Source organism: Heterodontus francisci, chromosome 27, assembly GCF_036365525.1.
Source record: "Heterodontus francisci isolate sHetFra1 chromosome 27, sHetFra1.hap1, whole genome shotgun sequence".
In the NCBI taxonomy this organism is placed as follows: domain Eukaryota; kingdom Metazoa; phylum Chordata; class Chondrichthyes; order Heterodontiformes; family Heterodontidae; genus Heterodontus; species Heterodontus francisci.
Window position 1 is genome coordinate 4088991 of NC_090397.1, and position 16463 is coordinate 4105453.

The 16463-nt window shown below is 44.4% G+C and overlaps 1 protein-coding gene across 1 annotated transcript in view; it reads right to left on the minus strand.

Moving 5' to 3' along the window:
- aldh1l2 (aldehyde dehydrogenase 1 family, member L2) overlaps positions 1 to 16463 on the minus strand; it is a 146803-nt gene that overhangs the window by 112463 nt on the left and 17877 nt on the right. The gene's annotated exons all lie outside the window — the stretch shown is intronic.

Sequence of the window (16463 nt, forward strand, 5' to 3'; positions counted from 1 at the left end):
GAAAGCGGGGTCATGTTTTAAATATGCAGATCAGGTCTGATATCATCAGCAGAACCCAACTTATAATATCAGCCTGAGACCAAAGATGAGAGGGAGGAGGCAGTGAGGGTTTCCCTCTTGGGCAAAACCTGGAAAGGCCCAACAGCTAAATTTAAAACATAATTTTCATGGCTCCTTGTGGGCAGGAGGGGCAGGGAATGCTTTTCCATGCTTCCCAAGGAAGTTATGGACATCCATTAAACCAGGGTACGCCCCCCCACCCCCCCCCCTCCCACAGCTGTCCCGATCTCCAACCTGCACTCAACCGCAAGCCCCCATCTCCACCCTCACCCTTCAGGCCCCCATCTCCAGCTTGCCCTCCCCTTGTCCCCCAGGCCCCATATCTAGCCTCCTTCGCTCCCCACTCCAGGCCCCGATCTCCAGCCTGCCGCCACCCACCCAGGCCCCAATCTCCAGCCTCCCCCCACTCCTCACTATGCCCTGATCTTCAGCCTCCCCCACTCACACTCCAGGCCCCAATCTCCAGCCTCCCCCCACTCCCCACTATGCCCTGATCTTCAGCCTCCCCCACTCACCCTCCAGGCCCCAATCTCCAGCCTCCCCCCACTCCCCACTATGCCTGATCTTTAGCCTCCCCCACCCACCCTCCAGGCCCCAATCTCCAGCCTACCGCCACCCACCCAGGCCCCAATCTCCAGCCTCCCCCCACTCCTCACTATGCCCTGATCTTTAGCCTCCCCCACCCACCTTCCAGGCCCCAATCTCCAGCCTCCCCCCACTCCCCACTATGCCCTGATCTTTAGCCTCCCCCACCCACCCTCCAGGCCCCAATCTCCCGCCTGCCCTTCCCTCCCAGGTTCTGATCTCCAGTTGCATTCCCCCACCACCCCCCCACCTCGAACTCCCTGATCGCAAGCCTGGAATTGACGCTCCCATCCGTGCCATGGACCACCCCAACAGGTCCCTGGATGCAGCCTCCTGCCACTGGGTTTCCCTCCCACCCACTGGCCAGGCTGTCAATGTGACCAGCTGCCAGGCAGGAGGCAGCCCAACAATATTGTAATGAGGCCCCGGAGTGAAGATCAGCAGGGCTTTCAATCCCCAGCTTTGCCAAGTTCCTCAGCCAATCACAGGCCTTGACCTCACCCTCCCCTGCTCCCCATTATCATCAGGGTCTGGACGTTGTCCAAAGTTATAACAACAACTACTAACTAAAACTGAAAGGTCAGAAACTAAAGCTTCAAACTTTTTGTTTAAATGACAATTACACCCTAGTTGGTGTCCTATACTGCGGTTTCGTACTCACATGCGATTTCCCACATGGAAAGACACTGAATTTGGTTTTCAAAGGTGCCAATTAGAAAAATCCACTCCCATTCTGGTTAAATTTGACAGTAGATTTCATTACTGAAATATCTGCTATATATTTTTGAAATGTATTGGAATGAAAAGGCAAATTAAAGCAATGTCCAAACTCACACAAGATTCAACTATCTCCTGTAATAAAAATCTGAGGAGAGGAGAGGGAGGGGGAAAGAAAGCAGCTGCCACCCAATCTGAATTCAGTACATCACTATCTCTGTACCTGGATTACATCCCAGGAACAATTTAAAGCTATAAATGAGTTGTCGCCTCTCAAATCCATGCCCTTTCCTGTAACTCCATGTTTGAATCCCTTTAATCAGGTTTCCACCCTGCCACAGTACTGAAACTGTCCTTATCAAAGTCACAAATAACATCCTGTGTGACTGTCACTTTGGTGCACTATCGCTCCTCCTTCTCCACTTGTCTGCAGCCTTTGACACGGTTGACCACACAATCTTCCTCCAATGCCTCTCCACTGGGTCCAGCTGGGTGGGACTGCCCTCGCATGGTTCCATTCTTATCCATCTAGTCGTAGCCAGAAAACACTGGCAATGGCTTCTCTTCCCGCTCCCACACTGTTACCTCTGGTATCCCCCAAGGATCAATCCTTGCCCCCCTCCTATGTTTTCATCTACCTGCTGCCCCTCAGCAATATCATCTGAAAGCACAACATCAGGTGCCACCTGAACTCTGATGACACCCAGCTCGATTTCACCACCTCCCTCTGCATTATCAGACTGCTTGTTTAACATCCAGTCTTAGATGAGCTGAAATTTCCTTCAATTCAATACTGGGAAGACAGCAGCCAAACTGTTTGCAGCCTTACTGTCTATTTGCCCCTGAGCTAAGCTTCCATCACCAAAGACCATCTCCTTCCACCTCCATAATGTTATCAGTCTCTGCCCCGCCTCAGATAATCTGCTGCTGATAATCCATGCCTTTGTCACCACCAGACTCAACTATTCCAATGCTCTCCTGGCCGACTTCACACCTTCCACTCTCCATAAACTTGAGCTCGCCCAAAACACATGCCCATATCCTAACTTGCCCATCATCCCTATGCTCACTGACCGTCACTGGTTCCTGGTGCAGCAACACCTCGAATTTATTTGATCCTACTGTTCAAATCCCTTTCTAGCCTCTCTCCTCCCTATCTCATAACCTCCGCCAGCACTTCAACCCTATGAACACTCTGCGTTCCTCCAATACTGGCCTCTTGCACACTCCCCACTACCTTTGCTCTAACATTGATGGCCATGTATTCAACCATCTAGGCCCTCAACATTGGAATTCGCTCCCTAAACCACTCACCCACTTCCTTTAAGAACTTCCTTAAAACCTAGCTTTGACCAAGTTTTTAGGCATCCCTCCTAATAACCTCTTCTTTGGCTCAGTGCCAAGTTCTGTCTGATTATGCTCCTGAAAAACACCTTGGGATGTTATCCTATGTTAAAGGTACTGTATTGTTGTTGATGTAGTAGATTATATTAAAATAAACTGCCTATAAAAACAAAGATTTTCAATCTCAATAGTATACATGCTGACAAAGCACAGCATGGCTACGAAAGAAACAGGTGAGATTTATTGAAACTGACATCCGGGGAGGGTAGACAGAATGTGAAAAAAAAATTTTGAATGATTTCTTGCAGTGGCTACGACGAGTCAACTTGAAGTAGAGTCTTCAGGTGAAAGAGGGTGATGGAGGAATAACTGAAATAAGGCATGGCAGGCATAATTCTCCCAATTTTGTGTGGTCTAATATTTATGTAATATTGACAAAACTTACACAATTTAGAAAACTAAGGAGTAGAGTAGGTTGGACTGTAGGGATACATTGGCAGTGTGGGCTGTGGAGCTAGAAGATGCAAACGTGAGGAACCAAAAATGTGTGACAGGAATGTGACACGTTTCATCAGGAATATTGTAAATTAGATTAACAATATATCAAATATAACAATATATTTACTTTTTGGATTCTCCAACAATTCAGCAGTAATCAGGGAACAGGATTTAACAGTCTTGTTGAAAATGGGACCCCAACTGCCACTGGCCCCATTTACTACCAGGAGACCTCAACCCCACACTGAGTCCCCACCTGTCAGCCTCCTCCCCATGCAGTCCTCAGCCTCTCTTGTACCCTCAGATATCCCATCAACAATTTCCCCATCAGCCAGTTCAAAGCCAATTTCAACCAGTCAGAGCTCTGAGCCTAAATTCCAACACAGCCCATGTTCCATTCTGTGAGACAGAGACTGTGCTCACATCTCAAATGCTGAGTGATTGCAAGGATCAGTAACAGCCAAAGTCCAAAGACTGGTAACTATCTTCCATCATTCAGTCTCATTTTCAGGACATAATTACTAAAAAATAAAAAATATCTGCAGCAAATCATAGTGTATGCAGTGTTATTGGGAAATGCTCAATTCACCTCACTGCCAGTTTGGTTCAGAGGGTTAGGGTTCAATCCCTGCTCCACGAGTTGCATCCACAATATAGGTCGATACTCCAGCAATGATTGGCAAGGTAAGGACAATAGAAATCAGGCATGAGAGGCAAATGAGGAGGAGGCTATTTGAAGCAGTACAGCTAATGTACACAAGGATAGACATCACCATGGACAAATGATCAGAGTTAGTGAGATGTGGTGAGCAGGTCAAAAGACAAGGCTTTAAAGTGGTGAGAACTGGGTGACTGGAGTGAGCCTTGGTTCAGTGGTTCGAGCCCCATTCCAGACAATGACAGCAAGCGGCAACAAGAACTCCCATCCACAAAAACTGGAATGACGTCCAGCAGAGTGGCCATAAAATTAACAGTAATTTGGTATAGCAAGCCTGAGGTGAAGAATAAACCCTTTGGTATCAACTGGGTATACAATAATGGAATAATACACACTTTTGATCTCAGACTGATGGAGAATAACCTGCTGATTGTGTAGCTCAGCCTACAACTAAGAAGCAAGTTTCAGAAGTAAAAGAAGGAAGATTTCAATTTCAATAGATCATAGGGAAGTCAGCAGGAGTCAGCGCGAGACAGAGCCTGAGGGAGTCAGCATGAGATAGACGAAGCACTGTGAGAACAAATCAACAAAAAAAAAATCAAGGAGCGGCGTCACAGGACAGCAGTTAGGTGACTGGTTATTCGGAGAGCCCAGAGGTGAGGAGTGCGTAACTGTTGGAGTACAAGGACAAAGCAGCAGAGCGGAGTGAGTGTGAGAACGGATCGCAAGACAAAAATAACTATAAGTATCGTCAGCATGAGCGGCGAAGTAACTTAATGATGAGTATTAGCGCAGCGCTGGTCTGGAGGCATAATTTAAAATTAATAGTTTAAACAATCAACTAACTAGTTTCTAAATGAGGGAATAAAGATTTTTTAGACCATCAATGGGTAACTGAGACCGACTGCTTGCAATTCCAGCAGCATCTGGGAACTTCAGAACACTTCATGTGTCTTGGGGAAACAACGTGTGTGGTAAATGTCTCCAGCTGCTTGAGCTTGAGCTCAGGATTTCCGAGCTTGAGGGGCAGCTGGAGTCACTGCAGAAAATCAGAGAGGAGGAGAGTTTCCCGGCTCGTACATTCCAGGAGGTGGTAACCCCACAGGCAGTAAGAGTTCAAGATAGTATATGGGTGGCCATCCTGAAAAGGCAACAAGTGCAGGAGTCTTTGGGGTGTGTGCCATTCTCAAACTAGTACTCAGCACTGGAGACTGCTGGGAGTGACGACACCTTGAAGGCACCACTGGGCAAGAGACTGCACAAGAGGGAACAGCAAAGAGTAGAAATGCACTCATTATAGGAGACTCCATAGTTAGGGGGACAAACAGAGATTTCAGTAAACGTCTTCATGAGTCCTGCACGGTGTGTTACCTCGCTGGTGCCAGGGTAAAGGACATCAACAGGATTGGGACTAATGTCCTCACGAGGTGGTTCACTCATGTGGTTGGGGAGGAGTTAAAACAAATTGGCAGGGGGATGAGCACCAGCATATGGAAATAGAAAAGAGGAATAAGGTGCATAAAGGAGAGTGTTGGATAGTACTAGAGAAGGAAGTAGTACCATATCAGATAGGAGCAGACTGGGATGGACTATAAAGAATACAAAGATATGTTTATGAGGCGAAAGAGAGAGTTTGTATGAGAGAGAGAGAGAGACAGAAACCATCTAAAGTAGAAATTCTAAATTGGAAGAGAACTAACATCAATGGGATGAGGAGGGACCAGCCAGGGTAAAATGGCACCACAGACTGACAGGAAGAACTGTAACAGAACGATGGGTGGTCTTTCAAGAGATGTTTCAGGTAAAGGCTCGATACATTCCAACAAGGAGAAAGGCAAAGGAACCAAAACCAGGGCTCCTTGGATGACGAGGGAGATAGACAATATGATGAAACAAAAAAAAGAGGGTTCTGATGCACGTCAGGTGAATTCTTCAACAAAGTACCAGGCCAAATACAATAAGTAGAGAGGGGAAGCGACAAGGAAAATAAGACTGGCAAAGACAGATGACCACAGAATGGCAGTTCACATAAAAGGGAAACCAAAAATCTTCTACCAGCATGTAAATAGTAAGTGGGTAGTAAGAGGTGGGTTGAGTCCTATTAGGGACAAAGAAAGTGATATATGCTTAGAGGTGCAGGGCAAGGCTAGAATACTTAATGAGCACTTTGGATCAGTGTTTACTAAGGAAGATCGGCAATGGTAAAGGAATTGGATGAAAATTGATCGAAAGTATGCACTGGAAAGGCTGGGAATGCTTAGAGTGAAGTAGTCACCTGGTCTGGATGGCTTGCATCCTAGGTTGCTGAAGGAAGTGGGGATGCAGATAGCAGAAGGGCTTGCTATAATCTTCCAATCTTCCCTAGATACGGGAGAGTTGCCAGAGGATTGGAGCATGGCAAATGTGACACCCTTATTCAAGAAAGGGCGTAAGGATATTCATAGTAACTACAGGCCAGAAAGTTAACATCAGTGGTGGGTAAGGTTTCACAAATAATAATCAGTAAACGGGCGGAAAAAAAATCAACAGGTACTTAGAGAGGTTTGAGTTAATTAAGGACAGCCGGCTTGGATTTCTAAAAGGTACATCGTGCTTGACAAATCTAACTGAATTTTTTGATGAACATAGGAACTAGGAGAAGTAGGCCATTCAGCCCCTCTAGCCAGCTTCGCTATTCAATATGATCATGGTTGATCTGTTTGTGTCTCAAGTTCCACTCTCCCATCTACCCCGATAACCTTTGATTCCCTTGCCTAACAAGAATCTATCTACCTCTGCCTTAAAAAAATTCAATGACTCCGCCTCCACCACCTTCTGAGGCAGAGTTCCAAAGTCGCACAACCCTCAGAGAAAAAATTTCTCCTCATCTCTGTCCTAAAGGGCGACCCCTAATTTTAAAACAGTGACCCCCTAGTTCTGGACTCACCCACAAGAGGAAACATCCTTTCCACATCCACCTTGTCAAGACTGTTCAAGATCTTATAAAGTTCAATCAAGTCTCCACTCACTCTTCTAAACTCCAGTGATAACAAGCCCAGTCTGTCCAACCTTTTCTCATAAGACAACCCACTTATTGCAGGTATCAATCTAGTAAACCTCCTCTGAACTACTTCCAACGCATTCACATCCTTCCTTAAATAAGGAGATCTAAGCTGCACACAATATTTAAGATATGTTCTCACCAATGCCCTGTGTAACTGAAGCATCCTTACTTTTATTTTCAATTCCTCTCGTAATAAAGGAGAGCATTCCATTAGCCTTCTTTATTACTTGCTGTACCTGCATACTAACCTTTGTGACTCATGCACCTAGATACCTCTGCACCTCAGAATTCTGCAGTCGTTCTCCGTTTAAGTAATACTCTGCTTTTTTATTCTTCCAGCCAAAGTGAACAACTTCACATTTTCCCACATTATACTTCATCTGCCAGATTTTTGCAAACTCATTCAACCTATCTATATCGGTCTGCAACCCTCTTCACAACATACTTTTCTACCTATCACTTGTGTCATCTGCAAATTTAGCTACCATGCCATCACCCCCCTCATCTAAGTCATTGATATAAATTGTAAAAAGTTGAGGCCCCAGCACAGGCCCCTACGGGACTCCATTTGGCACATCCTGCCACTCAGAAAAGGACCCATTTATGTATACTCTCTGTTTTCTGCCAGCCAGCCAATCTTCCATCCATGCTAATATGTTACCCCCTACACTATGAGCTCCTAATTTGCACAACAACCTTTTATATGACACCTTGTCAAATGCCTTCTGGAAATCCAAATACAGTATGTCAATGAGCTCCCCTTTATCCACAGCGCATGTTACTCCTTCAAAGAACTCCAATAAATTGGTTAAACATGATTTCCCTTTCACAAAACCATGCTGACTATTTCTGATTACCTTGAGTTTTTCTAAGTGTCGAGCCATAGCCTCCTTAATGATCAATTCTAACACCTTCCCCATGACAGATGTCAAGCTAACTCATCTATAGTTACCGGTTTTCTGCCCCCCCCCCCCCCCCACTTCTTGAATAGAGGGTTTATATTTGCTACTTTCCAGTCTGATGGAACCTTTCCAGGATCTAGCGAATTTTGAAAAATTAACACCAACACATCTACTACCTCATTAGCCACCTCTTTTAAGACCCGAGGATGAAGTCCATCAGGACCCAGGGACTTGTCAGCCCACAGCTCTATCAGTTTGGTCAGTACCGCTTCCCTGGTGATTGTAATTTCACCAAGTTCCTCTCTTCCTTCCACCTCCTGATTTACAGCTATTACTGGAATGTTTTTTGTATTCTCTATAGTGAAGATAGAAGCAAAATACTTGTTCATTTCATCCGCCATTTCCTTATTATCTACTATTAATTCCCCATTCTCACTCTCCAGAGGACCAACACTCACTTTACTTACTCTTTTCCTTTTTAAATACCTGTAGAAACTCTTGCTATCCATTTTTACATTTCTAGCTAGCTTCCTCTCACTCTAATTTCTTTCTCCTGATTAATCTTTTAGTCATTCTCTGCTGTTCTTTATTTTCTGACCAATTGGATGACCTGCCACTCATCTTTGCACAATTGTATGCTTTTTCCTTAAGTGTGATGCTTTCCTTAACTTCTTTAGTTAACCACGGATGGTGGGTCCTCCCCTTAGAATTTTTCATTATAGTAAGAATAAACTTATCCTGAGTATTCTGAAATATCCCCTTAAATGCCTGCCCCTGCTTCTCGATTGATCTATCTCCTAGCCTAGTAATCCTTCAGCTAGCTCAGCTTTCATGCCCACATAGTTGCCCTTATTTAAGTTTAAAATACTAGTCTTAAACCCAATCTTCCCTCTTTCAAACAGGATGGAAAATTCAATCATATTGTAGTCGCTGCTACCTAGAGGTGCCATTACTCTGAGGTCATTAATTAATCCTGTCACGTTACACAATACCAAATCTAATATAACCCGCTCTCTGATTGGTTACAGAACGTGCTGCTCTAAGAAACTGTCTCGAAAGCATTCTATGAACTCCTCATCCAGGCTACTATTGCCAATCTGATTTTTCCAGTGTGATGAAGTAACAATGAATGTTGATGAAGGGAATGTAATGGATGTCGTATGGATTCTAAGAAAGCGTTTTGACAAAGTACCACATAAAAGGCGTAGTAACAATATTGAAGCTCATAGGCAGTCAGTGTCAGCTTGGATAAAAAATTAGCTGAAGCACAGAAAACAGCGAGTCATGGTAACTGGTTGTTTTTCAGACTGCAGGATGAAGACAGTGGTGTTCCCCAAGGGTCAATGCTGGGACCACTGCTTTTTTTGATATATATAAATGACTTGGATATTGGAATACAGAGTAAATTTTCAAAATTTGTCGATGATACCGAATTTCGAGGAGTGGTAAACAGTGAGGATGACACCAATCGATTGAAACAGGATCTAAATAGGCTAACAGAATAGGCAGACTAGTGGCAGATGGTATTTAATACAGAGAAGTGTGAGGTGATCCATTTTTGCAAAAGGGATGGGGAGAGGCAATATACACTTAACAGCACAGTTCTAAAGAGAGCGAAGGGAAAGAGGGACATGGGGGTTCATGTGCATAGATCTTTGAAGATGGCAGGACATTTTGAGAGAGTAATTAGCAAAACATATGGGGATCTTGGGCTTCATAAATATAGATACTAAGTGCAAAAGCAGGGAAGTTATGCTGAACCTTTATAAAGCTCTGGTTAGGCCACAACTAGAGTACTGCGTCCAGTTCTGGTCACCGCATTTTAGGAAGGATGTGAGGGTCCTGGAGAGACTGCAGAGGAGATCTACCAGAATGGTTCCAGGGACAAAGGATTTTAGCTACAAGGTTAGGTTGCAGAAATTGTGGTTGTTCTCCTTGGAGCAAAGGAGATTTGATAGAGGTGTTCAAGATTATAATAGGTTTACAGAAAGTAGACAAAGAAAAGCTACTCCATTAGCTGATGGTACAAGGATGCAGGGACATAGATTTAGGGCTTTGGGCAAGAAATGCAGGGGGAAATGTGAGGAAGGATCTTTTTTATTCAGTGAGTGGTATTGACCTAGAACCCGCTGCCTACAAGGGCAGTGGAAGCGGAGATGATGAATGATTTCAAAAGGAAATTGGTTGGGCACTTGAGGGAAATAAATTTGCAAGGCTACAGGGATGGAGCAGGGGAATGGGACTCAAAGGACAAAGAACAGTACAGCACAGGAACAGGCCATTCGGCCCTCCAAGCCTGCACCAATCTTGATGCCTGTCTAAACTAAAACCTTCTGCACTTCCGGGGTCCGTATCCCTCTATTCCCATCCTATTCATGTATTTGTCAAGATGCCTCTTAAACATCGCTATCGTATCTGCTTCCACCACCTCCCCCAGCAGCACGTTCCAGGCACTCACCACCCTCTGTGTAAAAAACATGCCTCGCACATCCCCTTTAAACTTTGCCCCTTGCACCTTAAACCTATGTCCCCTAGAAACTGACATTTCCACCCTGGGAAAAAGCTTCTGACTATCCACTCTGTCCATGCCACTCATAACTTTATAAACCTCTATCATGTCGCCCCTCCACCTCCGTTGTTCCAGTGAAAACAATCCGGGTTTATCCAACCTGTCCTCATAGCTAATGCCCTCCAGACCAGGCAACATCCTGGTAAATCTCTTCTGTACCCTCTCCAAAGCCTCCACATCCTTCTGGTAGTGTGGCAACCAGAACTGTACGCAATATTCCAAGTGTGGCCTAACTAAGGTTCTGTATGACTGGCCAATTTTTATACTCTATGCGCCAACCGATGAAGGCAAGCATGCCGTATGCCTTCTTGACTACCTTATCCACCTGCGTTGCCACTTTCAGTGATCTGTGGACCTGTACGCCCAGATCTCTCTGCCTGTCAATACTCCTAAGGGTTCTGCCATTTTACTGCATACTTCCCACCTGTATTAGATCTTCCAAAATGCATTACCTCACATTTGTCCAGATTGAACTCCATCTGCCATTTCTCTGCCCCCAAGGGGCGGCACAGTGGCGCAGTGATTAGCACCGCAGCCTCACAGCTCCAGCGACCCGGGTTCAATTCTAGGTACTGCCTGTGTGGAGTTTGCAAGTTCTCCCTGTGTCTCCCACCACCAAAAGACTTGCAGGTTGATAGGTAAATTGGCCATTATAAATTGCCCCTAGAATAGGTAGGTGGTAGGAGAATATCCGGGATGTGATAGGAATATGGGATTAGTGTAGGATTAGTATAAATGGGTGGTTGATGGTCGGCACAGACTCGGTGGGCCGAAGGGCCTGTTTCAGTGCTATATCTCTAAATAAAAAAAGTCTCCAACCAATCTATATCCTGCTGTATCCTCTGACAATCCTCATCACTGTCCGCAACTCCACCAACCTTTGTGTCGTCCGCAAACTTACTAATCAGACCAGCTACATTTTCCTCCAAATCATTTATATATACCACAAACAGCAAAGGTCCCAGCACTGATACCTGCAGAACACCACTAGTCACATCCCTCCATTCAGAAAAGCACCCTTCCACTGCTACCTTCTGTCTTCTATGACCGAGCCAGTTCTGTATCCATCTTGCCAGCTCACCTCTGATCCCGTGTGACTTCACCTTTTGTACCAGTCTGAAATGAGGGACCTTGTCAAAGGCTTTACTGAAGTCCATGTAGACAACATCCACTGCCCTTCTTTCATCAATCAGCTTCGTCACTTCCTCAAAAAACTCAATCAAGTTAGTGAGACACGACCTCCCCTTCACAAAACCAGGCTGCCTCTCGCTAATAAGTCCATTTGTTTCCAAATGGGAGTAAATCCTGTCCCGAACAATCCTCTCCAATAATTTCCCTGCCACTGACGTAAGGCACCGGCCTATAATTTCCTGGATTATCCTTGCTACCCTTCTTAAACAAAGGAACAACATTGGCTATTGATGCGATGGTCGAATGGCCTCCTTCTGTCCATAATGACACTACTTAACCCACAATTCACTTCAAAAATACTCAGTAACTTTTTCAACAGTCTAGGAGACCCTGAAAGTAACATTCAGGTTAGACCAGCCATCAATTTCTCCAAGTTTATAGGATAATGATGGAGTATCCCACTAGCCCCAGCTTGTCAGCAGAGCTTCACTGAAGCAACCTTTAAATGAGTTCTGTCTGGACTCAGGTAAAGAAAGATAAGACAATAGTGACCTTGGTTCCTGATTAGAGAACCCTGACAATCAAACAGGCATTCAACAGCAAAAGGGCCTCCTGGCACATTTCCTGATGTAATGTCTGCAAGTGTGGAATAGCTTTCTTCTGCTACCATGATTGATACTCTATCCTCCATCACCTTATCTGGGGGAGGGTGGGGTGGCCTGTACCAATAATAGCAGTAATAACTATTACATCAATCCAGTTGTTCAAATGGAGACATCTCATTTAAAGTGGGGCAAGCACACTAGTCAGAACATGTATATCTCCTCATGGAGAAACAGAACCTAAGGCTGACACTGTGAATGTGCCATGATCCTATCAATTTATAAATTCTATAAATATTGGGAAAATCAGTCCATAATGAATATATCATCATAGAACATTACAGCGCAGTACAGGACCTTCGGCCCTCGATGTTGCACCGACCTGTGAAACCATCTGACCTACACTATTCCATTTTCATCCATATGTCTATCCAATGACCACTTAAATGCCCTTAAAGTTGGCGAGTCTACTACTGTTGCAGGCAGGGTGTTCCACGCCCCTACTACTCTCTGAGTAAAGAAACTACCTCTAACTTCTGTCCTATATCTATCACCCCTCAACTTAAAGCTATGTCCCCTCGTGTTTGCCATCACCATCCGAGGAAAAAGACTCTCACTATCCACCCTATCTAACCCTCTGATTATCTTATATGTCTCTATTAAGTCACCTCTCCTCCTTCTTCTCTCCAACGAAAACAACCTCAAGTCCCTCAGCCTTTCCTCGTAAGACCTTCCCTCCATACCAGGCAACATCCTAGTAAATCTCCTCTGCACCCTTTCCAAAGCTTCCACATCCTTCCTATAATGCGGTGACCAGAACTGCACGCAATACTCCGGGTGCGGCCACACCAGAGCTTTGTACAGCTGCAGCATGACCTCGTGGCTCCGAAACTCGATCCCCCTACTAATAAAAGCTAACACACCAAATGCCTTCTTAACAGCCCTATTAACCTGGGTAGCAACTTTCAGGGATTTATGTACCTGGACACCAAGATCTCTCTGCTCATCTACACTACCAAGAATCTTCCCATTAGCCCAGTACTCTGCATTCCTGTTACTCCTTCCAAAGTGAATGACCTCACACTTTTCCGCATTAAACTCCACTTGCCATCTCTCAGCCCAGCTCTGCAGCCTATCTATGTCCCTCTGTAACCTACAACATCCTTCGGCACTATCCACAACTCCACCGACCTTCGTGTCATCCACAAATTTACTAACCCACCCTTCTACACCCTCATCCAGGTCATTTATAATGTGTTGCATTCTCCTTGAAGAGCAGCTGACAATGAGGGTCAGTGCACTGAATGCTGTTCTCTCGGACACCACTGAAAGGCTTTCATAGAACTGCAAAACATTCCCAAACTTGGAGGGAGATGTTTACTGATTTTTGTCCAGTGACTGGCAAGTCAAGCTGCTTTACCCACTACTCCTTAGCCAAGTTAAATAGTTATGCAATGGTTGCGTCACTGCACCCTGGCTGAAACCAACACACGCAGTGTCACAGGCAATACACTCCTCCAGTTTACAGTGTGGAGTGGTAGATAAAGGGTCAGGACATCTTTGCGGTGGCTACTGTACCACCTATATTCCACAAATACAAAGCCCCAGCATCATTTGATAGCACAACTTAATGTGTAGTCACAGATCCCTCAACTTTGAGGGATGAGGTATGTGTCCCTCACTATCATATTCATCCTACACCTCAGGTAACGCTGGACCAACAAACAAGAAATTGGTATAAAGTTCGCAAGCAGTATTGCTAGTTTGGCAAAATTTTAGCAGACAATTTTACAAACATTATCAGTTGATGTGAACATTTATGCAGGTTCCCGCGCTCGAGGAATACTACAAGCATTTTTCAGGGCATTACAGATCTCCATTACAGATCACCCTCCCCAGATGTTCCTGTCCCTTCTGCCAAGACAGTGACTAGTTGTGAGTTGGGGTTCCTACACAGCAGCACTCCAAACCCTCAGTCAAATAGGAATTCTTCACATACAAGCCCCAAGAGTGGGTGGTGATGAACTATTCAACTTGACAGGACCTCACCACTGAGCTTAATCCTGTTCTCACCCAATTTGTATGCATATATATTCCAACAAGTATCAGCCACAGAAATTTCATGCATTTTCACCTTCCATCGTTCAGGATCTTACTGCAACAGTGACAATACTTCAAAAGTACTGAATTGGCTGTAAAGCACTGAGAAAAGTGCCATATAAATGCAAATCTTTCTTTTTTGTAGAGTCCCTTTACTGAGGTCAGACAATTCAGCACAGAGACTTTATGGTCAGTCAGTCTTAGTTACACATTTTATAGCACAATTCCCCACAGAGGCATCAGGATTTTTTTTTTTTAATTGTTCAATGTTGAAATTCAACCACAAATTGAACCCACAACCTTTTGACTGAGGCGAGTGTGCTACCCACTGACATTGCTTTAAAAAGTGAAATTACTCTCTATCAGATCAATTTACAAAAAGTATAAGAAAAGGGCAGGAGAATGGGACTGAATGGATAGTTTTTTTTCCCAGAGTGGGCACAGGTACAATAAGCCAAATGGTCTCCTTTGGTGCTGTAAAATTCGATGATTCTGAATAAGTACAGGACACCTGAACTAAGATGAAATATACTCCATAATCCAGGTAAGGAAATAGGAAAGGCTCTAACATCAGCAACTTCAGAAACACTGAGGACTGGAAGTTACCCAGGTTATCTATTAGTCAAAAACCAGCAAGACACATATGGGGTAAATAAACTAATGGATCTAATACTGGCAGTGGAAAAATGTTAGAAGACTTTTACAGAATACCACCAATGTTTAAACAGCACAAAGGATATGAGGAGCAATCAAGAATGATTTTTGACCACCGGAATTCTCTGAACAGACAATGTGGGTGGGATCTATTTGGATTTTCAGAAAGCTTTGGATAAATATCCATGTAATGCATTTAAGATTAAGTTTAATGAAATAATGTGCACATTAGCTAACTGGATTGAAGTGAGCTTGCAAATACGAAGCTTGAAGCTAACCGGTGAGAAGGCCTGGAAAATGTGATAAGCAGAGGAGGGTCTACTGTAAACTCACCATTGCTAACAATACAAAGGTCGTTTCTGTAAAAGGAAACGGCATTAGAGAATGTAATGGACATGACAAGCTTTCAAAAGAGGTCTAAATAATTTAAGCAATTATGATAAGGAACACGTGATTCATTTTAATGTGGTTAGACATTGATATGAGGCACAAATAGGCATATAACGAATTCAATTACAAACTGAAATTATTTTAACCATGTATAATTCATAACATTTAAAATTTAAATGCAATGCTGGGTGCCTAATCTTCAAAATAGCAGTTTAATGTGCAAGGAACAGCTCACAGAGTAGCCACATAAATACCGTGGCTACAAGAGCAGGTCAGAGGCTAGGAATCCTGTGGCGAGTAACTCACCTCCTGACTCCCCAAAGCCTGTCCACCATCTTCAAGGCACAAGTCAGGAGTGTGACGGAATACTCTCCATTTGCCAGGATGGATGCAGCTCCAACAACACTCAAGAAGCTCATTCAGGACAAAGCAGCCTGCTTGACTGACACCCGATCCACAAACATTCACTCCCTCCACCACCAATGCGCAGAGGCAGCAGTGTGTACCATCTACAAGATGCACTGCAGCAAAGCACCAAGGCTCCTTCGACAGCACCTTCCAAACCCATGACCTCTACCACCTAGAAGGACAAGGGCAGCAGATGCATGGGAACACCCCCACCTGCACATTCCCCTCCAAGCCACACACCATCCTGACTTGGAACTATATCGCCATTCCTTCACGGTCGCTGGGTCAAAATCCTGGAACTCCCTTCCTAACAGCACTGTGGGTGTACCTACACCAGGTGGATTCCAGCGGTTCAAGGCTGCGGCTCACCACCACCTTCTCAAGGGCAATTAGGGATGGACAATACATGCTGGCCTGGCCCGCGACGCCCACGTCCCATGAATGAATAAAAAAAAAAGAGCAATAAAGAGGATTCTAGATTCAGGGTGTTGAATTACAAAAAGACTCACAGAACTGCGCCCATTTTCACTGGACAAAAATTCTGAGAGGTGAAACAATCAAGGTCTTTAAATTGAAGACAGATATGGATAAAATACATTTTAGCATTTCCAGCTGAGATTAAGCACAACACTTCAAGAGTACTACATGAGTAGCATCAGATATGTAGAAGAATCCCAGAAATAACTGGTTTAGAGTATAACAATTGAACATAGAAAGGGAGATGAATATCCATTTAAGTACCTGAATTAAAGTCAATTTCAAAAAGGTTTTCAAACACTCAATGCACCACAATAGATTCTGT